A 21781-nucleotide genomic window follows, 5' to 3' on the forward strand; every position below is an offset into this window, starting at 1 on the left:
CCTACTTCAGAAGATGTGGGTTTCGGTCTACAAAAAATCTTTGATAAAAAAAAAAAACCCTGCCAGTCTGTTAGGTGGCCCTAGACTCCTGGTTCTTCTTGATGCAACTGCCGTAATGTGGCTGTCCTGTTGCAGATTTCTCGTTATAACAGGTCTCTTTGTCTTTCACAAGCTCCTTTGGATACTACAGCCTGACAAGGCCCCCTTCTAAGAAAGATTCTGGCTCCGTTTTCAGAAGGGATGGAGAAGTGAGTAAATATGTGGGAGAATCAGACTTAAGGAACAGGGCACCCATGATTTGCCCTGATGAACCGTTCTGTGCAACTTGGAAACCTGCACACTTGACCAACCACCGAAATTCTCCGGGCTGCCTGTTTTGCTCTCCCCTGGAACAATTTGGCCCAGGCCTTCCTTTGATTTAATTAGTTCTGCATCCCAAGCAAGCAGGGTGTGTGGGGAGCTTGAAAGTTGCCCCACGGGCAGTTCTGGCAAAGCGAGAGAAGGAGATAGAAAGGGGGGAGAGAGAGAGGGAGAGAAGGAAGGGAGCGGCTTTTGTGATTCACCAAAAAAGGAAAACTTATAAAAGGCAGGAGGAAGAGGGGAGGGAAGGGAAGGAGGAAGGGACTGCCAGCTCGTTGCTGATTTAAGAGGCTATGCATTTTTATTCCGTGAGATAGGGGACTTTTTGCAGACCTCGTTTTGGGTGATAAGCCACGTCCCTTTGGGGATACAGTCTCCCAGGGTGGGGCCCAGGCAGCTGGCGCTGGGGCCAACGTATCCGCCAGGGAGGGAGGACGAGTGGTGGGAACCAGGGCAAGGAGGGCCGGGACAGTGGGAACCGAGGCTCGGAGGGAACCTGGCCCGGGGTCAAGACGACACCGTGGGATTTTCGGACGGGCCTGGCGGTGGGAAGGCCGGATTCTGGGATCCGGCCAAGAGCTCCCGAGGTTGGAGGGTGGCCTTGTTTGGACCGAGAAGTGGCACCTTTAGGTAAATTTAGACCTCGGGGGCTTTGGGTGGGCGGCGTCTCCCATGTAGACGGCCAGGCGTCCGGATTGCACGTCGTGCATCGCATCCACAGCGTCTTTTTCCCCGCAGACCCAGAAGCCCCAAATCTCCTGCCCGAGCCCGGCTTCAGCAGGTCTGTGACCGGAGGGCAGGAAAACGGTTTGCCCTGGATTGTCAGGGACATCCAGGGCAGAGGGAGGAAGAAGCCCCTGAGCAGGCAATAGAGGACCGGGGGCTATTTTCTGCCCTGTTCTTGAAACGTGGTGGTGGTGGTGGTGGGGACAGGGGAAGAAGCGTCCCTCCCCCATTTTGCAGAGAAAAAATGGAAAATGAGATATTTTGGAAATAAATGTAGCAATGGGATAGGAAGAGTGATAGAATCCAGGGGTCAAATTTCCCAGAATGCATCCCTTTTCCCCAATCCAAAACAGGTAGGACCAGCCCCTTAAATTATATAATAGAGGTGTTCTGACAACCGCACCCCTGGTAAGGTAGGCCAGGTGGAAAGGGCGATCTTAGCTCAGGTCGTGCAAACAGCAAAGCTGGGTTAAAGTTCTTCTTTTTGACTACAACTCCCATGGCTGGTGGGTGGGGATGATGGGATTTATTGGCCCAAAGAGGTGCTTTTCTGGTTGCCTGCTGGGCCTGGTGGTGGTGGTGGTGGTTGGAAGCGAAGCTGGCTTTTCGCAGCCTCTACCCCGATTTGCAGCGTCACGTGTGAACGGCGCTGCAAAAAACCTTGCGGGTCATTAAAATGCAATGCAAAAGGGACCCAGACTGCTGGCCCTTTAAATCTCCCTCTCCCACGTGCTGTCTGGTTGTGCTGGCGACGGTGACGCACGCGTGACGTCAATGGGCTCTGGGGAGAATTTAGACCCGGGCCAGGGAGGGGAGGGAGGCGGGGGGGGGAGAGCAGACGTCACTCATTTGCATTTAAAGAGCCAGGCGCACGGGTTTTTTTGGGGGGTGAAGGTACTGATTTAGAGGGGAATTGGGGGCAAATGGTAAAAACGGGGGGGAACCCCCAGTTTGGGAAGAGGGCAAAAAAGGGGGTCCCCAAGTGGGGAGGGTGAGGAAGATACCCGCCTTTGCAAACCCCCCCCCCCGGTTTCTCCTCCTCCTCTGGAGTCTCCTCACCCTTCCTGGCTGGCCGTAAACAGCGTGTCCTTCCGCCGCCTGAAAAGGAGTCCCTGCCTCTCTTGGGGGGGGGGCGCGCTCGAGGAGCATTTGCAAAAAAAAGGGGGGGGACGAGATTTTTTGCAAAAAAAACAAAACAAAAACAAGAAAAGTTCCACCCATAGGCCTCCTTTCCCCGGTCATTAAATGGTTAATTATTTGTTGTTGTTGTTGTTGTGATTTTAATGTATTTTCACTTTCCCCAGAAAAGGGGCTCGCAAAGACTTTTCAAACAACACACACACACACACACACAACCCTGACAACTGCTTTAAAAGAAAAGGAATCTCAACACCGCCATGAATTGCAATACAGTATTTTCTCTCTATTCCTAGTTTTTAAAAGACGACTTAAAAATGAAAAGGTCAAAATGCATTTTTTCCCTTTAAAAAAAAGGTAAAACACAGCAAGGCTCTTTTTTTAAAAAGGCACAGTATCCGGCTGAGCATTTTTGAATTTATATCTCCCGGTTGCTTCCTGCACAAACCAGAGGCCCTGAGGCAGCAGGATGGTCATTTAGTCCAACCCCTGTGGCCAACGCAGGCTTCTTCTAGCTCCTTTTAACTTCCTTTTATTGCATTTTCTTGGGTGTTCATGGGCCGTGTTGTAAACCACTTTGGGATTTATGGGGAACAAAGAGCAGTAGAAACGGCTCTTACCGGATAAAATAAAACTGGAAAATTTTGGGTGCCAACTTTTAAAAACTGACTGCTCTTCTGCCCTTAACAGTAGGGTCGGCTCTAAGGGGGATTGAACCACTGTCGCTTTTCCTGGCCTGGGTGGGGCTCTGTCCCGAATCTCTGTGTTCTTGCTAGGCAGCAAACGCATATTCCCCCCCCCCCCGGGATTTTAAGGGTTTCTAATTTGAGTTCCATATGAAGTCTTCTTTTCTTGATTTCAGTGTGGTCGGCCTGCGGTCTGTGAAAGCAAACAACATGCAGGCGTTTGCTCGTCTTTGGTGGCACCAAACCTTCACTGCTGTTCATTTATTTTGAAATGGTTTTACAGTATAAATAAAGAGAAGCGTCAACCAGCCTAGATTAAGCTCCAGTAATCTAGTCTGTAGAATGAAATGCCATCACAGATAGCCCGTTATTAGAAGACAAAATTCCGTAGCAGCTGGAAACGTCTGACTCTCATAGAAGTCTTGATACCTCCCCTAATTTGCAAAGGAGCTTGAATTGTTTTGTGACTTGTTCTCGTGGAGGTAATGCACATGGGTTCCCAGGATATGAATGGATTTCAACTTTTAAAGGCATTTGCTTGGTGCATGGTTAGGACGAAGCATCAAGAACAAGTTGAGCCCATTGTGGTGGCTTTTATCTTATAAGTTTCCGCTGGCCACTAGTTTCAGCTCTTAAGGCTAGGGCTACTCTTTAATTTTCATTCCCCCCACCCAGTCTGCGGCACTCACTAGGAGCCCGTCATGGAAGGAATCTTGCCTTTAAAAACTAAATAACCATGAGCAAGAGGGCTAATTAATGTGCTTGACATATTAGCCTGTGATTAGCATGTTAGTATGTGCCTTCCTCCCAACTAGCCAGAATCTGTTCTTCTGGGAATCTCTGATGGGCTTGATAACCAACCAACCAGCAAGCGCAAAAACAAATGAAGCTTCCAGTCCTCACTGAGAAATTTTTCTTCCAAAGATGCACATGTGGATCTTCTGATGTCCCTGCCTGTGTCGGCAATAATAATTCCATTGATTTATTCTGTTTATGCAGCTCTATTTATTTAACCACCTATGGGAGTACTAGAGAGGTCATATCATTTATGGATTTGAGGCCACCCGTCATGAAATTCATTCATTTATTTATGAAATGCCGTGGCCGCTTCTCTGCATCAGAGCCTGGAAATGTTATTTTAAATTTTTTTTAATGATGTTAACTTTTTTTTTTTAACCACAACTCCCAGAACCGCCCAGAGAGGACAACCCTGCTGGGTGGGTGGATTCTGGGACCTGGAGTCCAAAAGGATGTTTCTGTGGAGCCTGTGATAAGGAACACCTGCTTTCTCTCCCTGGGACTGGGGTTCAGGTGTGATGGAGGAGCCCCGGGCAGGAAGGGGTGGCGCCAGGAAGTCCTCCTTGGGCCAAACGGGGTTGGGCTTTTTTTGTGATAGCTGGGATTGGGGCCGGTGGAAGGAACCTCCAAGCCCATGGAGGTGAGTCTAAATTGGGGGGGGTGAGCAATGAAATCATTGTGGGGTGCTTTTAAAAGCGGCCATCCTGAGGCAGAGACTCGCTCCTCAACTAGAGAGGTGCAAGGCAAGTTCAAGGGCAAAAGAGGAAGCTGGTTATTATTATTATTTGCTTTAGTCTCCTAAGAAGCCCCAAAACAGATGGGGAACGACCCCCAAAATTCTTTAGGCTCGAGGAATTACTCAGAGAACCATTGCCCCAGTGAGGTTTGGTTTTATAGGCCAACCCTTGATGGAATCTATTATTTCTCCCCTTCGCTTCTAGGATCAGCTTCTGGAAGTGTGATATCCTTGTTATGGGGTCCCCCCCCCCAATTTATTTTTTAAAAACTGAATAGGATCAGCCTGTGAATTTGTGGAGATTATCTGTCTGGCCTCTCTCAGCCATGCAGATCGGTGCTATGCTGGGGAGGTGCTCAGTTCCAAACGGGGCTGTTGAATATATTCATTTATTTATTTGTTGTTGTTGATCAAAATTTGCTGCATGCGTCTCTTTCCCAGCTTGGCGCAGAAGCTGGTCCTGTAACGGAGGAAGCTAAAAATCACGAATGCCTCTCGGATTGCTTGAAATGTGACTTGGGGAGAATCGCTCTTCCGTCTTCAGTTCACGGTGTGTTCCTTGCCTGTTGTAAGAAAAACAACAACAAGAACAGGAAGAGAGCTTTGCTACTTTCAAGGGGAAGAGATTAATGTTAATTGGAGCTTGTGTGGACTGGACTCTTTGCTTTTTCAGATGCAATGGGTTGAAGTCTGCCCACGTGCGCCCGGAACTTAAATGAGTTAAAGGGGTGCTGCAACCCTGTTCCATTTTTTAAGTCTGGCACCATGCAGGGTGGTCTCATAAAAGGGATATAGTTTGGGTGAGCGTAACTGGCTTTGCCCCACCTGCCCCGCCAAGCCCGCGGGTAGCCCAGAAATGAAACTTCCCCCAACCCTTCCCTCCTGGCTAACGCTGGTCCTGTGGCCTTAGGAAGCCAGGCCTGGATTGGAATATATTTCAGTGGATGATTGTTTCAAATGTTGTGATTTTTTCTCTCTCTCTCTCCCTGTCCTGTGTATTTTGAATGTGTTGGTTAAGCATCTGATATCTGTCCCTCCCCCTCTCTTTTTTTGTGTGGCTGGAGAGAGAGAGGAGATGGTGACTCTCAGGGACCACGCTGTTAGGAGAGCCACAGGGAGGAGAATGGTTAGAGCGCTGGAGGAGGACTCCGAAGGCCTGGGTTCAAGTCCCTCCAGACCATGAAACTCTCTGGGAGGAGAAAACAGGGAGGAGAAACAGGTACGTTCATGGATTGAGTGCTGTTCAATGTTTATGCGCGTACAATATAAATATATATATATATGCATTATATTCATATCAGTGCGGAACATTAGCCCCAGGATTGCTATTAATAAATTAAACAAATTAAATTGAGTTTAAATGCGGGGTCATAAGTTTTGGGTGGAATTTTAATTGCTGGGAGAAACGGGGTATTTATATTTGTATGGTGAGTGTTGTGTATATTTTTAACTTTTTTTTGTAGTGGTGTTGTCCAGTTTTACCTTGGGGAAGGGCACCTCATTTCGTTGCACCCACTTGTGAGTGCAATGACAAATAAATGTCTTATGTCTTAAATGCTGGATTATGTTCTCCTCAGCATCCCCCAATATGATTCTACTCAGTATTTTGTAACTATGTTACAGCCTGCATTCTTTACCAGTTATTTTGTTTCTAGATATTCTGCTTCTCTCTTGCTGTTTAAACTGGGGCAGATGTATAGTCGGCATTGTTATGATTTTGTTTGCTGTCCAGAATAGTGGCTAGCTGGGATAAAAATATAAATAAAATGCAAACCAATCCAAAGGAGTTTGCTGTTCAGGTTGGTAGAGGGAGTTAAAAGAACGTAGCAGGTGTTGCGGGAGATTCCAGGCTTCTTAGGGGTGGGCGATCCACCCCCGTTTTTAGTTTGAACTTTACGGGAGCGATGGAGGTGTTGAACCCCAGTCTTAGAAGGAGGGTCAGCCTCTCACCTAGCGGGCCGGCAAGCTTCCCGGTAAAAACCTGCAGCACTTCTGCTGCCTGGCATGGACCGGGAGTTATGGGCACCCACCCCGGGCAGCTGGGAAGCCCCTTCGGTGGGGAGCTGTTGGCTCTGGAGGCCAGTGGGTCAAGTGGGGGGGGAGGGCTGGATCCGTGCAGGGGTGCAACAGGACGGCGCCTCTTCTGAGGCTGGTGATGGGATGCTGGGGGGCGCCCAGCCGAATTGGTGGGGCAGAAGCCCCCTCTGCCAGCAGAAATGGACTGGAAAAAGAGGGGAGGTTGTGGCGGACCAGGGGATGGCGCAGGCAGCCTCCTCTGCGGGGTCTGGGTTCGAATCCGCCGTCGACAGGGTTCGGGCTCGCCAGGGAGGACAGGCTGGCGTTGGAGCAGTTGGGGCAGGGAAGGCCGAAGCGGGGAGAGAGGGGTCCAGGGAGGAAAGGGAGGGCCGGGCCGGGCCCTCGGGGGTCCCTGGGAGGCGCCGGCGGGACCACCCCTCCCAGCAGTCCCCGTGGACGCCCCCCCTGGCTGGGGCCGATGGGGATGGGAGTCCCTCCACGGCTGGAGGAGGGCCGCCCTTGGCCCGCCGCCCGGCCTCTTTTTCTCCCCCCCCCCGGCTGCAGGGCCACCCTCTTTCCTGGCGACAGGCCAGGGCGCGGGGGGGGCCCTCCGGCGCTTGTAACGGGGTGCGGGTGGGGGGGGGAAGAAAGGCCCGGCGCGGGACCGGGGGAGCCCGAGCAGAGCAGCCGGCAGGGAGCGCGCCTCGCCCTCGGGCTGGCTGGGCGGGGGGGCGGTGTGTGTGTGTGTGTGTCTCCCCCCCCTATAAAAAGACGGGCCACCGAGGCTTCCAGGCGAGGCTCCCCGCGGAGCCGCCGAGGCTGGCCGAGACCGCCCGGAAAGGGAGGCGGCGAAGCGGCCGCGGGACCCGAAGCGCCGCCGGAGGAGGAGCGCCTCTCTCGGCCTCGCCTCCCGCGGGCGGAGGGATCTCGGGGAGGGGGAGGGGCGGGGCGGGGGGGCTGGTTGGGGAGGGGGAGGGCCCGGCCCCGCCCCGCCATTGGTCCCGGGCCCCCCCTCGCCTCGCCTCGCCTCGCCTCGCCTGCCGGGGCTGCGCTCCGCTCCGCTCCAGCTCTTGCCGCCGCCGCCGCCGCCGAAGCGAAGCGAAGCGAATCGGGAGCGCGCCCGACCGACCCCCCCCCGCCGGGCCACCTCGCCTTTGGCGCCTGGCGGATCGTGTTTCGATTTCGAGGGGGTTGCCGGGGAGGGGGGCCCCCCCGCACCCTTCCCTCCTCGCCCTCCCGGGATTAATTAATTAATTAATTTTAAACATTGTGGTGTTTTTTTTTTTTTTAAATTAGCGCCAGGCAGAGCGCGCGCGCACAAGGAAGGAAAGCAGGCAGGCAGGCGAGCGAGCAGGAGGAGGAGGAAAAAGAAGGAGGAGGAGGAGGAAGAGGAGGAGGAGGGGAGAAGATCGGATACACAGTATATATATATATATTTTTAAAAAATTTAATAATAAAGCCACGCCAAACAGCTGGACTCGCCGCCGCCGCCGCCGCCGCGCAGGGAGCCCGAAGTTTTGCGCCCGGGCTGCGCCTCCCTTTTTGGGAACCTTTTTGGGAAGCGGCGTGTTTTGCGGGGGGGAGTTTATTTTTTCTTCTCCCCCCTTGCCCCTTTCCGGCAGCCCCGATGCGGCCCCGGAGCCTCGCCGTCCTCCTCGGAGGCCACTGAAGGCGACCGGCCGGAGCCCCCCCGCCCCCCCGGACGGACCCCGCCGCCCCCCGGAGCCCCCCTTGTTCCCGCGGCCTTTCGGGGGGGCTGCGCTCCGAGGCGAGGCGGGGAGAAGACCGAGGACGCCCAGGCGGAGCGCGGGGTGAGTGGCGCCGGGCCCGGGGGGGGCGGCCGGGCGGGAGGGGGGGGTGTTGTGTTGCGGTGCTGGTGTTGTTGTTGTTGCCGTTGTGATGGTGGTCAGTTCCGGGGCGGGGAGGGTTTCTCTCTTGGGGGGGGGAAAGAAGGAAGATCGGGGGGGGGGGGACACCTCGGCCGTTGGGCGACACGAGAGCTTCGGGAGGCCGGCGGTGGTGATGATGTTTGTGTGTGTTGTGATGACATTTCCCATCTCCAGGAATGAAGAGATCCTCAAAATGGTGCAGAAAAGGAAGGAAGAGTCGCGCGGGGGGAGGAGAAACAGCCCTGAGGAAGAAGAGGGAGGGGAGGAAGTGGGAGCTTGTGGCGGGGGGGGAAGAGAGAGAGAGTCGGGGTATTATTATTATTTTTTTGGTAAGGGGCTGCCGGGGATGGGGAGAGCAGAAGAGGAAAAATGAGGGAGGGCGAATGGAAACGGGGGGGGGGAGAAGGGAAGAGGCGCTGGGCTCGCGAAGAGGAACCGATCCTGCGGGGCGGGGGGGGGAAGAAGAGAAATAGGTCATGGGATGCGGGGGGGGCTGGCTGGCTGGCGAAGAAGCCCTCTGGGTGGAGGTGTTTTGGTGCGGGGGGGGTCAGCAGAGTTTGGATAGGGGTGGGAGAGGCAGGGTTTTTTTGCTCAAAACTCTGGCAAAAGGGGGAGAGTTTGGCCCACGGGGAGCGTTTAGGGGTGCCGTGTGATGGGGAGGGCTGTGAGGATGGGGTGGGGGGTCGTGGTGGTGGTGGTGGTGGGGGTTCCCAGTGTCGGGTGTCCCAGGGAAAGGCTTGCAGGCGTGGAGTGGAGGCTGCGAGGAAGGACCGGAGCGATTCCTTGACCAGAACTGCCCCAAGGAGAGCCCCGGGAGAGCAGGTGGGGGCTGGAAATAAGGGGAGGTGGACAGGCAAAAGGGGGGGGGCAGCCTGGCTGCAGAGGGCGGGGGGGGTGACAGGCTTTTTTTTAAAAAAAGGATGCATCTTCTGGTGGGGGTGGGGAGGAATCGGTGTCGCACCTTTTCTGATATGGAGAAGGAGAGAAGAGGGAACGTCGCCCCCCCCCACCAGAAGGAAGAGTGTGAGGCGCTCTTTCTTGTATCCACAAGTCCTTAAAAACAGGGCAAGCTCTTTTTGAGCCGGGTCTTCGGGGTGGGGGCTGCCCCCCCGGGGGGTGGTGGTGGTGGTGTTCCCGCTGGACAGGTGGGAGGGCCACGGAGGCCCAGCGAGCCAGGGCGTCAGGTGGAGGCTCCGCCGCTGGTGTGTTTGTGGTGCTGCTGCCATCACCGACGTCACTAGAAGGCCGCCCTGAGGGAGAGAAGGGAGGACACAAACCCTCCCCCCCCTCGCTGGGTTGTGGCCTGGTAGCTTTAGGATTTGGTCCTCTCTCCCCCTCCCACTGGCCGGTGCTGGGAAGGAAAGATGGGGCCCCTAAGGTGGGTGGCAAATTGCCAGCCAGGTGTACCTGTGCCTGCTTTTCCCCTTCCGGCTGCCCCTGTGCCTCCATCCATCGGTCGCCCAGCCTCCGCTTTTTTTAAGGAAGAGGGAAATGTTACAGTGGAATTACGGATCGCCCCACAACGGTGTGGGAGCGGTGGTGAAAAAATCTGCTTCCCCCCCTCCAAAAGATGACGAGTCCCTTTAAAAGTACACGCACAGGTGTGCACCGAGAGGGCTTCCTAGGAACACACAGGGAGAAGGCTGTGCCTCGGGCGTCACCTTTGCCCTGGCCTCTCGCGGTATTTATTTATTTTTATTTCTTTAACATATTTGTACACCCGGCCTTTGTTTCGTTTCCAGCCTGTTCTGTCCCCCACACACGGCTCACCCATTCCTTGGGGCTCAGCGCGACTCAGCAAGCTCGCCAGCAGAGGGGAAGAGGGCCGGTGTGTCTCTGCCGTGGCCGGCCAGCCACGAGAGCCGGATGCGGCCCCCCCGGGGTGTGTGAGGAGAGGGGCAAAGCCCCCATGGGATTGAGGGGGGGGGCTGGCTGAGGACCGGACCGGATGCAGGCCCTGAGCATCTCATGCCACCGACCGGGCCATTCTGGTGTTCCTCCTCCTCCTCCTCCTCAACGTCTATATCTAGCCATTTTGCAGAGCAGAGGTCTTGAAACGAAGTTTGGGCAAACCCCCCCTCCCCCGAGAGAGGCCAAGTGATGCGCTTCTCATCTTGGCAGGAAGGGGTTGGGCGGCGTGACTTTTGGGGGGTGCCTTCCGGCATGCTCCCCGTGCCGATGCTCACCCTTGAGGCCCCGAGGGAAAAGCAGGAAGGCTGGCCTCTTGAATCTCGTTAGGGTGGAATCCTTTTCTAAAACCTCTCTGAAGGTGCCTTGATGTTTTATGGGGTGACCTGTTGGAGGTTTGAAAGAAATCAGAGCTACCGATGGGGCGAAACGGGTGTCCTGGCCGGGCCGGGTTCTTTCTGCCTGCCATTGAACTGTGCCAACGTCTGGATCACACAGAAATCCATGGCAGACAGCGTGAAGAATTCTGTGCCACAAGCTTCCAGTGCTGTTAACCGTTTGCCCGTTGGCGTGTTGGAGGGCAAAGTGCATGTGATTCACACGGTCAGGCAAGAGGAGGGAAGAGATCCCTCCATGGCCGTCGTCTCCACGTAGAGACCCCTCTTTCATGCCCGGGAGAGTCGGGCTGCCTTCCTCCTTCCTGCTGTGGTTAAAAAACCTCGCCGTCCCTTCCGGGAAGGTGCAGGTGTGACTTAGCGATGCTCCTGTGTTTCCCAGCTGGGCCTGGTGGAGAAGCAGCAATTGGGGGGTGGCAGATGTGGGCACCTCCAACCTGGCACAGCTGTGCCCGACCGTCCAGGTGCTGCAGGGACGTGTCGGGGAGAGGCTGGTGTGTCTCTGTCAGAACCTCGTTTTTTGGACAGCTGAGGCAGAAAGTCTGCCCCGTTCCCGAAGCTGTTGTGGCTGACAGGAGAGAAGAAGGAAAAAGAGAGAGAGAGATTTTGTCATCCGCCAGGGAGTGGAGTGATGGATTTGTCATTATGGGGTGGCTGGCAGGGAAGGCTGGATTTGTGCGAAGGATGAGCAATTGTCTGTGTGACTCCGGAGCCAAGCGGGGGAAACAAAGCTTACAAACACATTCGGTTGCACGCAGAGTCCTGGAAGCCGATCCATCTACATTTCTCCCCCCCCCCCCGCTGGATCCATCACTCACAAACCCTGTTTCCCTTGGGGGGGGCAGGCGGGCGGGCGGGAGCGTGTGGCTTCCTGCTTCACGTCGGTCTTCTCAGTGCGTGCACGTGCACGGCGCCTGTGATTTCTCACTGCCGTGCGTGAGCTTTGTTGTTCCGATGACTGCTTTCTCCTTGTGCCTGTCTGTATGCCATCGGTTTGCGGCCTTTTGCGTTTCTGTGCATTTTGGCCCAGTTTTCACACACACACACACACACACACACCACCCTGTATCCAGTCTTTGGTTTTCCTCTTGTTTTTGAAAGAGGTCACCCCTGTGAGCCAATGTGGTTTTGGACGGAGTGCCTTTGGCTAAAACTCCAATCACCGTGGGACCCACTTGGTGACCCTGTTTCAGCCTGGCCTACCTCACAGGGTTGCTTTTTGGGAACAATAAAAGCGGGAAGGAATTGAGATAGTTTTTAATGTTCGCTTGCTTTTAATTATTGAATTGTATTTTAATTAACATATAATGTAATTGTTTTTTTCAATCTTTGACATATTATGTTTTTAATTCTATTTGTTTTTTAATATTGTGAGCCGCCTTGAGCCTCCTTATCCAAAGAAATGGGGCGTCTCAACAAAACAAAACAAGCAAGGAGTGCTAGATGTATTGACTACTGTAAAACTCTCTACATGGGGCTTCCCTTGAGACTGTAATGAGTTTAGAACGAGGCCACTGGGCTGGTGGTGGATGTGAGTCCATTTGACCACATTTCTCCAGTCCTGGCTCACCTGCACCAGTTATGTCCTGAGTCACGTTCAAGGTTTTGGTGCTTACCTTTATTGAAGCCCTTCACAGTTTGGGGCCCTGTTACTTGTCAGAGCGCTTTCCCCTAAAAACACTGACTGGTGGTACCAGATCCTCTCGGATGCTGCTTCTCTCGGTGGCTGCCCCGAGGGAGGCACGGAGAACCCCCCATGAGGAATTGGGCCTTCTCGGCTGCGGCTCCAGCCCTTCGGAACCGGCTCCTGATTGAGCTGCGCCAAGAGGTGGCTCAAGGTGCCGCTCTTTAGAGGAGGCCATGGATGGTGACCGCACATGAATTGGCCGCTCGCCCTGCCCGCCCGGATGGTGACCGCACATGAATTGGCCGCTCGCCCTGCCCGCCCTAAGGATGGGTAACGCTTCTGCTGTCTTGGTCTGGAATGCTCTAGTAGTTGGTTCTTTATTGTTGCTGTTGTTTGATCTGTTGTCATGTTCATTGGAGGTTAACGGTTTGTTAACTGCCCAGATAAGTGCCACAAAGTAATGGGGCAGTATAGAAATCCACAAAATCAGTCCATCAATCAATTTATACCGCCTGGAACTTCTTAGCGAAGAAAAGAGCCACCTCCTCTTTTCCAACTCTTGTACGCTGGCGAAGAGTCCCTTCCCTGGCCGGAAGGCAAGGAGGCATACATGAAGCAAGAAAATACTGTATAAATATAATCACAAGGCAATAACTAAATAAAGGTGGGCAGAAATGGGGCTTGCAAACGAGGGAAGTGTTTCTTAAAAAAGATTCGTTCCTCGGACTTCTGATAGCAGGCAGGGAGAGCCCGGGATCGGCCTGGCTGTGGGGCAAAGTCAACAAAGGGCTAGAGCGGGCGAGGCCCCCCCCATCCTCTGCTCAACTTTTCACCCCCTTGTTTTAAAAATGGCGCGGGTCATCCGCTTCCTGGCTTTGATGCTCTGTAGGCATGCATGACTTGTCCTCGTTATATAAGATGATGTGGGTTTGGGTTTTTTTTTTTTTTTTTTGCACACTTCAATATGTAAGTCAGCCTCTATGTATTTGTGCCATATGAGGTGGACTTTTTCTTTCTTTCTTTCTTTCTTTCTTTCTTTCTTTCTTTCTTTCTTTCTTTCTTTCTTTCTTTCTTTCTTTCTTTCTTTCTTTCTTTCTTTCTTTCTTTCTTTCTTTCTTTCTTTCTTCCTCTCACTCGATGGTTGGACAGATGCCTTCTAAATACGGCAGCCTAGATGGTTACCTGCCCCCAAAAATCCATTTTGAAGGGAAAAATCAGCAGGGCTAATATGGGGTGCTTTTTTACCCTGTGTCCTTCCTTCTCCTTAAGCTTACGCGGCGTCGCTCCCTCTGCGTTTGTGGGGTTTCAGGGTCCCTGTGATGAGCGAGACCTCCATGGGCTTTATGGTTAGCTGGTTTGCAGACCTGAGAAAAGCAAACCTACCAATGCTTCTTAAATACTTTTTAATAGTAATTCTTCTCCCCATAAAGCTTGTGTGTTTGTGAGTTACAAAGGCACCTTGTGCTAGTAAAGCCTGCTGTGCATTTTCTGGTGGTTTTGTGCCGTCTGGGTCGGAACCGAATTAGAGCAATCCTAATGGGGTTTTCAAGGAAAGTAAGGCATTTAAGGAGCCCCTGAGAGAGGGTGATTCAAACCCATATCTTTTAAGTTCTGTCCAAACACTCTCTCGCCACTGCTCCATACTGCCTCTCTGGGGTGGGTGCTTGTCTAGCTTGTGGAATCTGTCCCAAAACAGAACACTTTTCCGAGGGGTATGAATGCCCACTCTGGCTTCGGGGTTGAGCCTCATTTTCCCCACCACTGCGCAGAGATGTTCATTTATCGTTTCCCATAAAAATCATCTCCGGCTGTTGATGGCTGGACACCAGATGTCGGGACCTCCCTGCTGGCCAGCATCTCTTGGGAGGTTTGCGTACCAAATTTCAGCTTTCCGTATGGCCTGGAAATACCGGAAGGATTTTGGGGAGTAACCCCTCGTTCTCCCTTTACCCAAAACAGTGTTAAGAAATGGGGTAGATATTTCATCGCTTCGGGCAAGGCCAGGCAACGTGTGAAAAGGAGGGGTGCTTATTCACCTCTGCTTTAGGGTGTGACCCCCCCCCCAGGAGTGAGTTATTGGCTTGGCTCAATTTTCAAACCCAGGCTGGCTGTCCATTTGCGAAGGATGCTTTCGCGGCGGTTGCATCGGCAGGTGGCTGGACTAGATAACCTTTGGAGTTCCTACCAACATTACGGTTCCAGAACAAAAACGTTCTTGGTCAGTCCGTTTTTCAGTGTTTGGGGGGGGTTCAGCTTATTTTAGATGTGATTAAGTTTGTTCTGTGGGGGGAAATCCACTTTGGAGTACGTATATTGCTTTGTTTCTCTCCTGGCTTCACCTGCTACTGTTCAGCTGTTCGATGCAATTCAAGGGGTTGAAAATCATCCTTTAAGGCCTTTGGCAGGTTGGGACCTTGTCTGCCTTTATGCAGTACCCGGTGGAAGCATTCTGGCGAACTCGAAAGCTTGCACGCTTTGATAATTTGTAACTGATCTTATTATTGTCCTGATTTCCTACAATGTAGATGCTTTATCTTATCTTGGGAGATCCATTTAGACCGCCAGATCCAACCTTTCCATTTCCATGAACTTTGGGCCTGGCAGACTTTTCTCTCTCTCCATCACTCTCCCTCTTTGCTTGTATTGTTAGCATCCTCATTATTTGCAGCTGTTCCCTTTGTGGTGGTTTTTGCTTTTATAATGTTTTTGCTGTGTGGATTGTGTCTCCTCTCTGGGACATCTGTGTTGAAAGCTGGCTGAATAAAGTTGGAAAAATAGATGAATGAATGAATGAATGAATGAATGAATGAATGAATGAATGAATGAATGAAGAGTACCTCTAACGCCAGGAGAATCTAGTGTCACGCGAATTTGTCCTTAAAGACTGGTTGGTGTCGTCTCTTCCTGGTGATGTTGTGAGCCCACAACGTTTGTTTTTGTCATGAATGCACGAGTTTTTTTGTGGGGTTGCTTGGTACCTCATTTATGCAAAACTTCGTCATCATCTTATAACTATAGATCTGGAAGGGACCCTCTGGATCATCAAGTCGAGCCCCTCTCTAGGAGGTCCAGTGGGGGGATTCGATCTCCCAGCCTCTGGCTCCAGAGACCTAAACCATGGAAGCTATCCAGCAGTTATAAGATTATAACCCTGACCCAAAACCTTACAGGCAACGTGCCATTGATTTGTGAATGACATGATGCTGACAAACTGGGTCATTTACAAAAGGAGCCTGACCAGGTGTGTGTGTGTGAAGGGTTTGGAGACGAAACTTCCTCTGGAACAGTTGGAGGCAAGAGGTGTGCTTGTCTCTGTTACCTGCCGTTAGGTCCCCTCCGACTTATGGCGATCCTATGAATGTGTGACCTCCAAAATATCTTGTCCTGGCTGATATTTAAAAAATCAAGAGGTTTAGAAATCATAGAAAAGTGAAGTTGGAAGGGGCCTACCAGGCCATCCAGTCCAACCCGCTGCTCGAGGCAGGGCAGGCGATTAACGAATCCAGATGCAATCTGTTCGTAGCTGGCGGGGGGCGTTCCTTCTTTGCTTATTCTTTTGCCGTCCGTTGTGGGGGAAACAGAACCGCTTTGGGCCCCCGCCATCTTGTTCCTTTTTGAGGATGGTCAACGGGGGTTTTCAGTCTGCCCACGCTTTGCTGGTGTTCCTTTTTCCACGGGGGAAATGTCGCGCAGAGACTCTAAAAGTTTGCCAAGTGGGGACAAATCAAGAGTCCTCACACTGTTGAAGGCCAGTCCCGAGGGTGGCTGGCTGGCTGGCTGGCTGTCTCTCGAGAGACGGCCGGGTTTGTCCACAAAATCCCAGGCTTCTGCCCAATCGATTTTCTTGTGTTGTGTCCATCCTAAAATGGCACATCTAGCATTCGGAGTGATTTATCCCCTCTTGAGAGTCTGGTTCTTCCCAGCCAACTCAGTGGGTTGGTCCTTCCTTCTTTTTTGACCCTCGCTCTACCTGCTAAGGTGGTTGGGCAAAGGTAAAGAGCCGTGTGACTGCCTTGGGCTCGTTTGAGGAAAGGAGAGAGAGAGTAAGAGAGAGAGGTGTAGCAAAGAAACTCTGCACAGTCAGGCATTGCGGCCTTCTGTCTACGAACGGTGTCGTCCGGTTTCCTGGATGGATCTTGGACGTTTTAATTTTGGACCGAGATGCTCCTCCTCCGGTGATGCCGGCAGGACTCTGCTGAGCCCCTCCCTGCTCACTGGAAGTGACCACAGGGAGCAGTTCCAGGCACGCGGAATATGGGGCCATATTCCCAAGGAAGGGGTGTCAGAGGGCAGCCCCATCCGCTGGCTTCGCAGCCATTCTCATGATGTGGGTTTTATTTTCCTGGTTCACGGAAGCTGGTTTTGTCGGTTCCTTTCCTGTGTGGTATTTGTGCCGAAGATGAGAGAGCTCCTCTTTTTTAATGAAAGGCACCACGGGAAAGGATCTGTCCAAAGGATTCAGCGCCAAAGGGTTAAGCCACCTTTGTGAGGACCGTGATGGTTGTCCAGAGCCTTCAAGCCACCCCCCCCCCCCGCTTTCCCTCCCAGTGGCTTGGCCTGGTCTCAATGTCATCCTTAGGGTGTCAATGGTTCATTTAGCTTTTATAGGCTGTAAACCGTCTTCCTTGGCTACTGTGCTGTTTTCCCAAAGCTGTGAGCTGAAATCCAGCAAATAAAAAAGCCCTCACTATGGTCTGTTGTGGCGGAGAGAGATGATGGGGTTTGTAGTCCGGCCACCCCTGGAAGGTTCTGCTTGGCTCACCTCTGCTTCTAATGTGGGTTGTGGTTCAGAAGGGGAGGGGGGAAACGGTTGGAGGAAATAGGTGAGATCTTTTGAAGGGCCATTGATCACCCCCCCTCTCTTTTTTTATTTCATAAAATGCTAGAATTCTAGAGTCAGAAGGGATTCCCAAAGGTCATCTAGTTGAGCCCCTGGCCAGGCAAGTTTTCTTCGAGGATAAACCAGCCAAACTCCCTCAGAAGGCTTGGTTTCCAGACCCTTGGCTGTTCCAAGTGGCCTGTCTCCGAAGGCATCTTGGCCTCAAACCTTTGGTGGATTTTTGAGCATAGACTTAGGAGGTCCAGGGTTCAAGTTCCCGCTGAGCCGTGAATCGCCCTGGGCGATCTTGAGCTAGCCATATGGTAGCTTAGGCTGAGAAGGGGAGAGAGAGTAAGGCTCAAGGTCACCTGGTGAGCTTCGTGGCTTTGCATGGACCATACTGCGAATCTCCCGGGTATGCATCCAGCTCTGTAACCACTGCAACACACTGCTCTCTCTCTCTCTCTCTCTGAATTTGTGACGGATGGCTTGATGCAGCCTTTTTTTGTTGGTTTCGTTTTGCTGGGTCTGGTATGAATGTATGCGTTAGGTCACCTTGTCCAAACGGTGACTCAAATCCCAAGCAATGGTTAGCCCTGTTTATGGCGGCTATTAGGAGCCATGCGTTGTCGGAGCAAAAACATGAAGCCGGCCGGTTTTGAACTTCGGGTGACCAAACGCCAAACAAAGCAGGCTGATTTGCAGGCTTATTCTGGGAGGTGAGAAAAGCCTAGGCTGGTCTTTTAACCCTTGGCGGTGTCGACCCCGTGGCTTCTTTTTTTTAAGGAGGAAGGCAGGATAAAAAAAATAATTTAAATAAATAAATAAATTGTGGGTGAGAAGCTTTTGAGCTCTGCCGGTTGGGTTGAAGGCCTTGGGGTGGACTGTCGGAGGTTTTGCGGCAGGCGGGAGCCTCCCGCCATTTGAGCCGGAGCGCTGGGGAGGGCGTCCGGGGCGGCTTGACCTCTCCGGACGGATGGCTTTGCCTCCACCGAGGTGGCCCAGAACTGGATGGCTTCCCTCGGCTGACCCTGGTTGCTTTTCAGGGCGTCCATGTAAGTGCCCGTCATGAATAATAGGTAAGACCGACCGGGTTGCTCCCTTACGTAAGGGCTTTTAGTCACCGACCTCGAGCGCTGGAGGGAAGGAGGTCGGGATGCCAGGAGAGGGAGCATCTCCTCAGCCCGTAAACGAAGGCACGGAGGAACTGCCGGGCGGCGACCTTGGCGAAGGTCGTCCCTCTAAAGAAAAAGTTATTTCCCTGCGCCTGGCATTCAAACCCTAAGGAAGTTATTGCCCCAGCTTGCTGAATTTCCGTGCTCGCGAGTCGAGAGGTGATGTATACTCTCAGCAATTTCTCCCCCCCCCCCTCCTAACAAGCAATATAGAAAATAGTTTCCATTTCTCGTTAAAGGTTGTGAGAGGTTTCCTTCCCGTTTGAGACACTGGTGATTTGAATGAAAATACATGGATTTGGAGCGGGGTTTTTTTGGCTTTCCCTATCCGGTGCCAGAATTTCTGGTGTTGATCCGGTAACATCCCAATCATGTCTGTTCTAGCATAAGATTTGTAGTGATAAGAGACGCAGGAGGGGGGATCCCAAAGGCCATCAAATCCAGCCCCCTGGAAGAATCTCTGTGGTTATGTTTCTGTTGCTGGATTAAGGCAGGAGGAGCCATCCACTCACCTCCCGGCTTTCCAAATTTCAGACTGTACATTTCACAAACAGGCAAAGATGCAAATAAATTCTTGGCAATGATATGAGACCAAACTGGGTGAGCACATTTCAGATCTTAAAATCCAGATCTTTCCCTGTTGGCTTCCTGAAAGAGAAGGGATCTGCTGCCAGGGTTTCTCAGACTCTTTCAGCCGGGCTTGATGTTCGCTCCGGGCTATGGGTGCAAATCCTCTCCTCCTCAAAGGAAAAAAAACACGAGCATTTCCCCCCCCCCCCCGGCCTTTGAGAGGCTGGAGCATTTACTGCAAGAGAGCTTGTAAGAAAGGTTTTAACACGATCTGCAGCTTTGCAGTCTTCCAGGTGAGGCGAACAAACCTGAGCTGACATTTTCCTGGGCTCCTTCTTAAATTCTGGAGTTTGCTTGGCCACTTCCTGGCTCTCTTGCGTAGAGGCTGATCTTAAAGACATATTTTTTTTGGGGGGGGGAGCAGGGTTGGAAGGGAAGAGGGCCAGGGGTCCTGCTCCGTGGTGGCCCAGACAGAAACCGGAACAGGAAGTTTGACCGGGAAGGCTTCCGAGGCCAGATGGTTCTTTGTTTTGGAGCCCGTGTCAATGACCCTGAGGGTTAATCTGACTCCTAACCCTTCTCTCCTGTGTTTCCTGTCTCTGGGTGAGAAGCCGAGGGTGGCCCACAACTTAGCAAAGTCACAAAACCCTCTGAAAGGCTGGAGGTTTCTGGGGCATTTATACCAGCCGTGGCCTGGCCATAAACACCCTCGGGTGTAAGCTAAATGTCAAAGGCTGCCCCTCCCTTTATGAGCCTGCCGGGGTGTTAAGATCATCAGGGTCTCTCTTTCTCTCAGTCCCACCACCTTCACAGATATGTCCGGCGGGGACACGGGAGAGGACCTTCTCTGTGGCTGCCTCCTGAGACTTTGGAACTCCCTCCCACCGGAGTCCAACCTGACCCCGTCTTTTCTGCCCTTCCGCAAGCAGGCAAATAGACTTTTCTCTTCAGGCAGGCTTCCTCTCCCGTGAACGGCTGCCTGAGTGGGTTTTTAAATAGATTGTTGTGCCTTTCTGCTTTTGGATGTGTTTCTAGTATTGCTTTTGTTTGTTTGATCCTCGTTAACTCTTTGTATACTCAATGTTGCTAGCGTTAAATATTGTCTTTTAGTGATGAAAGCCACTTTCGGTCCTTTTTTAACGAGAAAAAGTGGGGCTAAAATATTTTAGATGTATTAAATAAAACAATGCCAATTCCTTGATAGTAAACTCAGATGCGTCCCTCCGAAGAATCTCTGAACTTAGGGTTCTTTTACAGGTGGTCTGAGTCTTAGATGTGGCCCTTCGTTGCCCCATTTCTGTTAATAGGTCTGAGCCAGGCATTAGTATGCATTCGTGGACATGGTGGCTTTTGGGTGGAAAGTGGGAGGGATTCTTGGCTATCGGCTCTCTCCGTAGCCCCCCAGATAAAGAGCCGGGGGGGTGTCTTCCTCGGGTCTCCATGCCATCCGAGCTCCTGTTGTGGGGGGCGCACGCGGAGGAGGCGTCCTCTACCCCCTTGCCTTCAATCCCTTTGGTCCTGGGGAAGAGGAAACAGCCGGATCCTGTGCGTATTTCTTGCGTTGTTTTAAAGACCTCAGTGGTTTCATCCTGCCTGGCAGGCTTCTGTCCTACATCAACGCCAGCCCTCTCTTGGGCTCGGTGAGGCTGGCGGTCGAATCGCTGTCCATATTCACGGAGGAACGTGGGGCCTACCAAGGCGTTAAGGCTCAGCGCACTTCCCACTATAGATTTGGAAGGAGCGCCAAAGGCCAATGCAGTTTCTTTCTTTCTTTCTTTCTTTCTTTCTTTCTTTCTTTCTTTCTTTCTTTCTTTCTTTCTTTCTTTCTTTCTTTCTTTCTTTCTTTCTTTCTTTCTTTCTTTCTTTCTTTCTTTCTTTCTTTCTTTCTTTCTTTCTTTCTTTCTTTCTTTAATTTATATACCACCCCATTTAGTGCCAAAGCCCTCTTCCAGGCAGGTTACAAACTATTAAAATAGAACAACAGCAAAGCAGAAGAGCAAACCAACCTTAAAACATCACACTAATAACAAAAACATAATCTAAAAACTAAAAACCAAGCAACCAGCCATCGGGCTGTTAATTCTTAGCCTGAAGCATAAACAACTCCCTCCGCCCCATTTTTAACCCCCTTGCCAATGCTGCAGAGGTGAGGTCTCAGCGAAGCAGAGATGGATGGATGGGGTCATGAACTCCCTTGACTGGGACCCTGCGTTTTTGTTGATGCATGCTTGCATTGGGTTAGCCTTTTTTGCTGCCGCATCACCCGACAAAGTCCCGTTGGAAGCCTTGGGTCTCCCGAGATCCTTTCTACACCTGATCTTGCCCTGTCAGCCACCCTCTCCCTGTGCCTCTGGTTTTTCTCTCCCTCTGGGTCGAACCGGGCCTATTTGTCTGCTGAAATCAGTTGTGTCAGTTCTGACCTGGTTCTTTGACCTCTTGCCGCCACCCCCCCCCGGGTCCCTGGGTCTGGCATCCGAGTTTGGTGTCACCTACAGGCTTGACCAGCTGCTTCTTCAACCCTTTCCTCCAAGTCCTTTTTGTGTTGCAAGCGCATGAGGTCGGTCAAATGAACCCCAGCCCTGCAAGGTACTCCATGGCTAGCGAGGCTGGGCTGGAAGAGCAGGATTTTGCTAAGCGTCCCAACGTCAGAGGGAAGAGAGGGGCGCTGGGCGATCAGCCTTTTGAATGCTGTAGGTCGGGTCGGATTCCCGTCTCTGGGATCGGTCCGGTGGCCTACACGCCCTGGTCGTGGCTGATGGTTCAAAGGGACGCCCCTGTTTGGGAGGTATTTGGTTTCTCCTGATGGCTCCCGCCTGCTTTGGGAGACGAAGCCCTTTTGGCTTCTGTCTTGACGCCTGTGTGTCGAGGGACACAAACCTTCAGTTCCGTTCTCTACCTGAACCACCCTGAGCCCCATCCGGACAGGGGTCCAGGCCTCA

The 21781-nt window shown here is 52.3% G+C and overlaps 1 protein-coding gene across 6 annotated transcripts in view; it reads left to right on the forward strand.

Annotated features, from left to right (window-relative positions):
* Window positions 1–5492: 5492 nt before the first annotated feature.
* Window positions 5493–21781, forward strand: part of MEF2D (myocyte enhancer factor 2D) — a 90171-nt gene continuing 73882 nt past the window's right edge. For 3 of the 6 annotated variants that reach the window (XM_072984266.2, XM_072984270.2, XM_072984271.2), the window contains exon 1: window positions 7538–8270. The gene's annotated coding sequence lies outside the window, so the exon portion shown is untranslated. Of the gene's footprint in view, window positions 5663–7535; window positions 8271–21781 lie in introns of those variants that run through there. The other 3 variants (XM_072984264.2, XM_072984272.2, XM_072984263.2) reach the window with 3 other exon arrangements.

Source organism: Pogona vitticeps, chromosome 15 (genome assembly GCF_051106095.1).
Source record: "Pogona vitticeps strain Pit_001003342236 chromosome 15, PviZW2.1, whole genome shotgun sequence".
NCBI classification, from domain to species: Eukaryota; Metazoa; Chordata; class Lepidosauria; order Squamata; family Agamidae; genus Pogona; species Pogona vitticeps.